Genomic DNA, 8,991 nt, shown 5'->3' with positions numbered 1-8,991 from the left:
TCAACTGAAAATGTTAACTATAATGTTATTGGTCTATGCACATTAGATCATTAGGAACATTAAAAAACCAAACAATAAACCAAAAGATGTTAGTAGGCGTTTACTTAAGTCTTTAAGATAATTTTATACATGCAGCTTTACTACAACAGTAGAAAAAAATCCTGAAATTACGGCTTTTAGTTTCAATGCAACCCCAAAAGTTTAAGTGACCCCTCACAGAGTTTGTTACTGACTTAGGGAGCAAAGAAACTAGATGCTGTTTAGGGCAGAAAAACAACGTTTTACTTTTTATGCTTGATCGGTTTCACTGCCTCTCACTGCTAAAGATTAACTTTCAGGATCATGGTTATCCTGTAAGTTATCTTTTATTATAAACCTGACTTTTAATGGTTACAGGTCTGGAAAAACCCTGGTGGGAAACTTTAAGGAACACCATGACTTGTTGTTCAGGACAAAATAGCCACAATCCTTTAAAATAATTTGCTCACCGAGGGTGATGATGACTTTTTGTTGTTTTTAGACAATTATACAATAATACTTATAAAAATGGGCCAAAGTACAGGTTTAATTTTTGGAAATGTCAGTTTTTAGTGGCCCTCCACAGAAGAGAGGTATGTTCCCAGTAATTCATGTATTAATGTGTATTTAGGCAAAAATATGAAACTCCTTTAATTCCTCTCTGCACTCCATTGATAAATGTTAAATACTGTTTAATTTTATAAATTAAAATGTTTATCAAATCGTTACTTTTATAATGTTTTATATCATTTTATACTGATTTATTTTTTGTTTTTGTTGGGGTTGTGCAAATATTGGGTAAAATGAAAAAGAGTTGATTTTATTGCAGGTTTTCTTTTTAAGGGAAACTTTTTAAAGTGTTGCAAACCTGCACAGAGGCTCAGGTAACCTTGTGTTTATTTGAACAACACTGGACACGATCCTCAGGTGCAGTATTCTCCAGTTACAGTGTCACAAAGTGTCGGGGATTATAGACGCATGTGTCGAAAATGTTTTGTTTCATTCTGCTTGTTTTCAACCCACAGTGTCATTTAGTCTTTGTGCTATTAATTATTCACAGAGATGGATGTTAAAAAACTGTGAATACTCATGCTTGAATAAATTATTGATGTACTATGTTCACAGGTGAACACGGGCCCATGTCTTTTTTTCTGACTACCAGATAATGGGTTTTAATAAAAATCACTGAAGCAGATTGTCTCAGTTGTTTTTAATTTGTAGTTTTTATAGTGTTGGATAACTTTAACCAGTTAGGCAGGAGATGCAACTGTGTTCCCAGCAGCATTAAAGATGATCAACCAGGTGGAGAAAAACACTTCCAGCCCAGATTTAAAAGTAAAATCTGCTCATGTTTGGTTTATAGATCTTAGTCTGCTTAATTTATGTAAGTAGAGAATAAAAAAAAACAGTTTATTGTGAATTTTCTGAATCGAGGCAGCTCTTCTTCTCTAGAGTAATTTAAAGACCAAAAGCTTCCAGGGAAATAATGAATATGTAGTTAAAAATAACATTTAACTATATAGTGCCTGTCAGGCCCGACAGATCTGTGCACGCATCAGACGCGACACACAGGACCAGCAGGTCAGGTGAAAGGAGGTGTCTTTGGAGGCCTCTGGGTACTTAAAGCAGGAAGTGGAGCAACTAAAGGCGTGTCTGCAGTCCTGGAGGTAAAGCAAAGTACAAAGCCATGGTCTGAACTGAATTCAAGTGCATTAAATATGTAACAGCCTTAAAAATATAAGTGAAGTTAATAAATTTGCTAATAGTTATTAACTTCTCTTTTTTTCAGTGTTCTGTCAAGCAATGTGGCAATAAGAATTGATGTCTTAATGCCAAATAGAGCTTGACAGATTTTGCTTTCACAAGTGGAGCAATCAGCTTTCGCCTTGATACCATTGCTAAATCATATGTATTATTATTTAAGCTGACATGAGTAAAGTGATACCTGAGAAAAGAAAGTGAGAAAAAATGAATAAAAAAAATATATATTTTTTTTTAATTAATTTAATGTATTAACTTCTCTTATATTTGCCTTATTAGTGCCTTGAGAAGACAAAAAGGTAAATTATATATATATAAATAAAAGAAACAAATACAATTGCAATGTATAAATCACAGTAAAATACATTAGAAACATTTAGATTACAAATAAATTACAAAGAACATTCATACACACACTACAGAGTAAATTTAACAATTACCTTTTTTTTTTTTCAAATATAGTTTATTCTTCGTATATCTGATATGTAATGGAAGACAACACCATGCATTTGCTCCTCTGTCCTCACAGACTCTGTATCGGGCGAATCACAAAGTTGTGACAAAATCCACTAAAGAACAGTTTTTAATATAGAAAACCTGGATTTTGTTCTATCAGAACTTTGTGCATAAACATTAAAAGGCTTGGTGGTAATTCTGCCTCTGCAGACAGCTTATGGTGCATCAGATGCACATTTGTTTTAAAAGGACATTGAAGTACAATTCTAGCTGATCTGTTCTGTAAACAACTGTTTTTGTTGGACAATAAGCAGAACATCTCCTCACCATAGCCGTACCTCTGCCCATGCTAACAAAACGATTAGTTTGCCCAAGATAAGGTCTGACACAACTTAATGAATACAGCTTAACCTTTGAGACCTGCTCCACCACTGCTCCCTCTAGTGACAGGTGAGGGTCATTGATACCTGGCTGAACACACCTTTTGTCCCATGCAAAACTTTTGGTTTTAGCTGTGTTTGCCACCAGTTTGTTCAGTGTCACTCACTTTACTGCAAATCAGAATGTTTTCCGGTTCCTTAGTGTTATTTGTAGATTCCGTGATTCTTTGTTTAAGATATTTGCTCTTTTCGGAATGGTTTACTTTTGTCACTTGGCTCCTCAGTTTACACAAGAGTTTCCTGTCTGCACAGTCTCCTGATTCCTGAACAACCGCGTTGGCCGTATCCATCTGCAGCAGTAAGGATCACCGTCCAACCATGGTGGACCATTTGTTCTGACAGAGAGGGGCATGCTCTGTTGAAACATGCCTTATTTTAATTTCAGTCTCCTCTTCCATAGCTTTAGCCGCCCTTTCTGACTTTGGTGAGGACAGCACAGGGGATTGTGGGATGCCGTCAACAAGCTCTGGACACGGTTTATGCAGCAAGAGTCCAGAAGAGCCAGTTTCTGTGTTTTACATACTAGACAATGACAACAGTTAACTTTTGTTGGACTAAGTCAACCAACGTTGACTTTGATTAATAGTTTTCTGGATATGTTGGTGTTTTCCTCTAGTTTGGTGCGATGTGGACAATGTTTTTCTTTATATTGTCTTAGACCAGGGGTGTCAAACTCATTTTGGTTTAGGGGCCGCATTCAGCTTAATCAGATCTCAAGAGGGCCACACGAGTAAACTCATTGCAAGATTAAATAGAACTAATAAATGTGGACTTGTTGATGTTTATATTAAGTTAATTTCACTTTTACACAATATATTGTGAATAACCTCAGCGTTTTTAAGAAAAGTATGTGCAATTTCAACAATACTTTTACTCAGTTAAACATTTACTTGTGCATTATGCATAAGAACTGATCACAGTGATTGTACAATGTTGAAAAACATTTATTCACATTTTTTGGAACTTAAAAACACTGTCCTACATGACAAAATACATTAAACAGATAAAAATTAAGAAATGATTTGAATTTTTCCACACCTGAAGCTTAATCTGCTAATTAAAACACAGCGCCCCTCGTGGACAATATAGGAACTGCATATTTTCAATTAAACAGTACATGTTTTTTTCAATAATTGTTTTATCATTCTCTTCCTTTTATCTTGTCCACTTGTGAAAGTCAAATCTGATGAACTCTTTGTGGCATCTTATTGCCACATTGCCAGACAGGACACTGGAAAAAAAAAAAAAACTAAATAAATATTTTTTTTATTTTTTATTTTTTATAATGATAATGCATTTAGCCACAGGGCCGGACTAAATTGTTCGGCGGGCCGGATCCGGCCCGCGGGCCGTATGTTTGACACCCCTGTCTTAGACTTTTGTTTAGAAAGACTGAAAAAAATAATTTATGTCTAAAATAGCAAAGGCAAAGCAGAATTATAAAGAAAAGCTAGAAGGTGATCTGGAGGGCCCTGTTTGGGACGGTATGAAGTCTATTTTAAGTGCATAAAATGTCTGAAGTTTCACTGGTTGGTTTTAAATGTTACAGGCACCATGAACAGGAGTTTAATACGTTTTACTTTGAGACACCTGATTGCAGGAAGTGTGCCTTGTCCCCCTTAAAGGTATATTTTATAGTATATATTGAAGTTGCCAGGTAATTCTGATATTGAAAGTCTTCTGCAGGGAGATGAAAATAATCACGGCCCTGTTATAGATGATTTTAAATCTTGGTGTCGTCATTCTGTTTTACAGCCTAATCTTTCCAAGACTAAAGACAAGATGACATATTTTAGACACAACCCCCAGCTCTTCACATCCTCTATCATGAGGTCGAGATTGTTGACACAAATATCTGGGCACTGTGATCGACCACAAACTGAAGTTTGGTGCAAACACAGAAATGTTTTTGCAAGAAAGGCCAGCAAGGTCTCCTCAGTCTGCATAAAAATTGCAGAATTTAACGCAGACAGCACTATGAAACGTGGATTTTATCAATATTATATTCAATCTCTGCTGACCTTTTCTTTGAATTGCTGTAATGGAAACCTCAGTGGAAGAGACAAAACTGCTTTATCAAAAATTGTAAACGTCAGCAGTAAAAATCCTTGATTCTCAGATTGCTAAGCAGCCTGAATGACGTATACAACCACGATACTGTGCAGAAAGCTCCATTCTGTCTGTTAGCGATCACCATCTTCACTGAGTTTCACCGATTAGCCTCTGGATCGCGTTTCAGGGTCCTTTCTGTTCGGAGCAACAGGCATAAACATTCATTTGTTTTCTACTGCTACCTCCCTCCTGTACTTAAGCAAGAGTAGTCGCCGCTGGTCTGGTGTTATCCATTTATTGATTTATTTATTGTTCACTGTTCAGTCCAATCAGCACCTTATAGTTTTGGTTTATAGCTTACACTGGTTGAATCAGTGGAATCTAGTGCCACGCCCTCTAGTTAACTGTTATAAATTGGTTTAGTGGCGCAGTGGGTAGCACTATTGCCATGCAGCAAGAAGGTCCTGGGTTTGAGTCCACCCTGCATCTTTCTGCATGTTCTCCCTGTGCATGTGTGGGTTCTCAGTGGGTACTCTGGATTCCAAAAAACATGACACGCTGGACACAGAGTTATGTTTAAAAGCTTTATTGTGTGAGGGTGAATCACCAGCGTTGAGGAATTGAAACCAATTCTTACAATCCGGTAACAGGCTGGGAAGGTGAGTGAGGGCTCCTGTTGGTGGGAGACGTTGCTGGTAAAGCCAAATGTGATCTAGAGTCCGATCAGGGCAGCTTGGGGCTGGCAGGAAATCGTCGGTCGAAAAACAGGCAAAGGGTCAGAACCGTGATGGCAGAGTGAGAGCCAGGAGATCAGAGATCCAGGCAGAATCCAAAGCAGAATCCAGGGGCAGAGTCAAGGCACAGAAACAGGTCAGATATCCAGAGAGCACAGAAATCAAGTTAGGCAGGCTCAGAGAATCGGGAGGCAGAAGCAGACAGGATTCAGAACGCTGGATTAAACTTGTAATAATCTGGCATTAGTGACTGGTCTGAATCTGGTTACTTTAGGCCCGTTTACACTACACCTAAAAACCGAGCCATGCCGAGACCAGTCCGAGCTTGGATCAGTTAACAGGGATAAAAACAGCCGTTTACACACAAGAGTTATCTCGGTTCCTTGGTTGCTCATCGCCTCCTAGTGGCGATCTGCGGTACTACCGCTCTCTGGAATTGAAGGCGGGACCGAGCAAATCAAAATGGCGGCGCCCGTAACATTCAGGATGTTATGGTTAGACATAGAGTCGGCTTTTGGGACGTGGATAAGACAAACAAACGTCTAATAAGGATTTACAGACACAGGAAACAACAACAGACACTGAGGTTCATCACACTGCTAAGCAGAATTATCTCTGGAAACCATGTGGCACGGTAAGGAAGCTAGTATTATTATGAATGTCTGAAATTTGTCTGAATGTATTGTGAAGCGGGACGTGCAGCCAGACACGCCGGAAAACCCGCAGACAGTCAGCTGACTGTGACGCGGTCTGCTCATGCGCTCTTCGTTATCAGGTAACTGGGATAAAAAAAAAACAGTCCGAGACCTACTCAGGAACTGGTCTGCAGTTAGCGCGGTCCGGTTCAGTCTGCTGACCGTTTACACACAAGAGTTATCTCGGTTACCGAGCTCGGACTGGTCTCAGCTCAGTTAAAAAAGTGTAGTGTAAACGGGCCTTTAGTCAGAGGTGCAGGTGAATCAGGTGAAGGCTGATGAGAACGGGGTGGAGCTGCACAGGTGAGTCAGATGGTGAATCAGTCCAGCACTAGTGCCAAGATCATGACAAGTTTACTTATTTCCCACTGGGACAGGAATAAGGATGAATTGCTTGACTGATACATTTTCCCTCATTCAGTCCCAGTTTTGGTTATGAATCTGACCAGCCTGCCTTTTCAAGGCCTTCCTGGGTCAGGTGAGGCCAGGTGTGACGGCCTGTTTTCCTCTCATTTGGATCTAGCTTTTTCTCAGCTTGTTTGCATGCGTAGCGCACTGATCCAAGCTGGTTTTGTTTTGAAAAGCTCGGGTTTCTTTCCTGTCAGCTTGTAATACGGAGTCAGCTCCAGGTCACGGTTGAAACAGCGATCAACGGCGACTGCAGCAGCCGCCGTAACTCTTTGGGTAGGTCATTCTCCATCAACAAACGCCTTTCCATTTCAAACAGCATCTCCAGCCTCTTTCAGCTGTCCCATTTTATGTGGTGAGTAAGGTATAGATGTTTCATGTTGAGCTGCTTTTTTACTCAATAATGACTGAAAGCCCTCTGACATGAAATCAGTGCCATCATCTGACCTACGGCACTTCACTTTTCCCCTGGGAGCTGCATCTGCAATGAATGGCTGTGTCACGGTCGGCTTTCAGAAAGTAGACAAACATTAGACCTGAGTAATCATCAGTGAATGCCATTGTGTATTTCAATCCATCCTTTGCTGCAGGCTCAATAGGACCAGCTTAATCTGTTTGCACTCGTTTTGAGCCGGTTTTGCTTCCCTGCTTCTACTTTGGGTCCTTGAGTAAACATTTCCCTGTCTGGGCTGGTTACTTTGTTTTTTTCTAGCTTTGACACATCTTGAAAATGACAGGGAACCTGAATCTTATTCCACTGCTGAATATCACAACAACCCAAAGTTGTTTCAACAACGTTTATCACGAATGTCAAGGAAATAAAGTCCAGCAAGCCTGGCACCGCCCTGACAGACGAGTTGAGTTTGTCCTTATATAAACACTGAGGATGTTATTGCTTTATCAGAGAAAATGCTTCAGATATACAGCAACCATGTTGTCTCCACCCTCCTGTTCTGTCCCTCTGTGTCCTGCGGGGGGTGGATGGTGGGTTTTGGGGGTCTGGGGGTTTTGCTGTCATGGCAAGAGCAGATTCAGTCGACTGCATCTCATTTTTAACCGACTAGACATCTAGACATGGAAGTCGAGATGTTTTACTTTTTTTAAGAAGCGAAAGAGGAATGTTGACACTTTATTGTTCAGTCAATGGGTTGAAACAGAAAAAAAACACAACTGTTCTGCTGTGATTGTTTCAAAATGCCAAGATTGCCTAATATGTGTAGATTCACTTCTGTTTAATCTCCATTCACAAGATTAACAAGTAAACGGCTCTGAGGTCGTTTCCAGATTTCTGACGAAAATACAATTTACTCTGATTTGTCACTCATCTCCAGGAATTCTGTCTGCTGCCACCAAAACTCCACCTTCCTGAGTCCATTCCTGCTGTCTGCTTTATTCTTGTCAATGTCAATGTCAATGTCAAATTTATTTATATAGCACTTTAAAACAGGCATAGAACTGCACCAAAGTGCTGTACAAGAGTGACAACAACAGAAATGAATAAAACAAAGTATCAAACACTACATGAAAAATATACTACTATTCTTGAAAAATATATTTTATTTCTAGATAGACCTGTGTGAATGGATGAGATGAAACAGACCCCGAATGTCTAAATAATCTCCCAATAAAGTAATAAAGTAGATTTAAGTTCTTACCAGTATTATTGCACTCCTTTTTTTTTAAGAATGGAGAACTGCTATTTTTAAATTTCATTAAAGAGTACCAGTCATGCCTCAAAGCTCCATTGTTGGCCGCTTCTCTCTTTACCCGCCCCTCACAGAAATCATGGATGTCAACAAAGTTTGTGTTTTTTGGGTGTCTTGATGTCTCTAACATCAGTGTTGACCTTAAAGTCAGTATCTGACAGAGACTGCTACAGACCTGAGTGTAAGACAAATAATATTCATTTTGATGCACGGTTAAAATCTGTGGTCCAGTCCAGCTGTTTCAAAAAAGTTTTAAAATTGTTTTATTTGTTTTTAAATATCTTCATGGTCTTGGTTTCCTGTATCTGTCAGACCTGATTCATTTGCACGCTCCCTCTTGTTTACTCAGGTCTGCAGATCAGTTTTCATTAGTCATCCGGAAAACAAAGAGCGCAAAGAGCTAGCCGTGCTTTCTCTGTTGTTGCACAAAACTCTGGATTCAAGTAGCTTTACATATCAGACAGGCCATTTCACTTTCTGGGTTTATTGTTCTCTTAAAACATCTTTTTTGGGCCTTTAATCTAGTTTGAGAGGTTTGCTTTTGATGTTTTTATTGTCCGTTTTTGTTGATCTGCCTTTTATTTTACATTTTGCTGGCTTTAGGTTTTTATTCTGTTTTGAATTACTACTTTTTAGATTGCATAAATAATGTTAAGTTGAGAATGTTTGTTTGTTTTTTTGCAAACAGAAGTTATTCAAAAACGGCTCAACAACACAATGC

General features: G+C 39.1%; 1 protein-coding gene across 3 annotated transcripts in view; it reads left to right on the top strand.

The window, feature by feature from the left end:
* Positions 1-6,552: 6,552 nt before the first annotated feature.
* LOC105918868 (beta-1,3-galactosyltransferase 1) overlaps positions 6,553-8,991 on the top strand; it is an 11,359-nt gene continuing 8,920 nt past the window's right edge. The window contains exons 1-2 of one of the 3 annotated variants that reach the window (XM_036135867.1): positions 6,573-6,634; positions 6,741-6,840. The gene's annotated coding sequence lies outside the window, so the exon portion shown is untranslated. Of the gene's footprint in view, positions 6,841-8,991 lie in introns of all 3 variants that reach the window. The other 2 variants (XM_036135868.1, XM_036135866.1) reach the window with 2 other exon arrangements.

The sequence above is a fragment of the Fundulus heteroclitus genome, chromosome 4 (assembly GCF_011125445.2).
Source record: "Fundulus heteroclitus isolate FHET01 chromosome 4, MU-UCD_Fhet_4.1, whole genome shotgun sequence".
In the NCBI taxonomy this organism is placed as follows: Eukaryota; Metazoa; Chordata; class Actinopteri; order Cyprinodontiformes; family Fundulidae; genus Fundulus; species Fundulus heteroclitus.
This window is presented reverse-complemented; position numbering and strand designations above follow the sequence as displayed.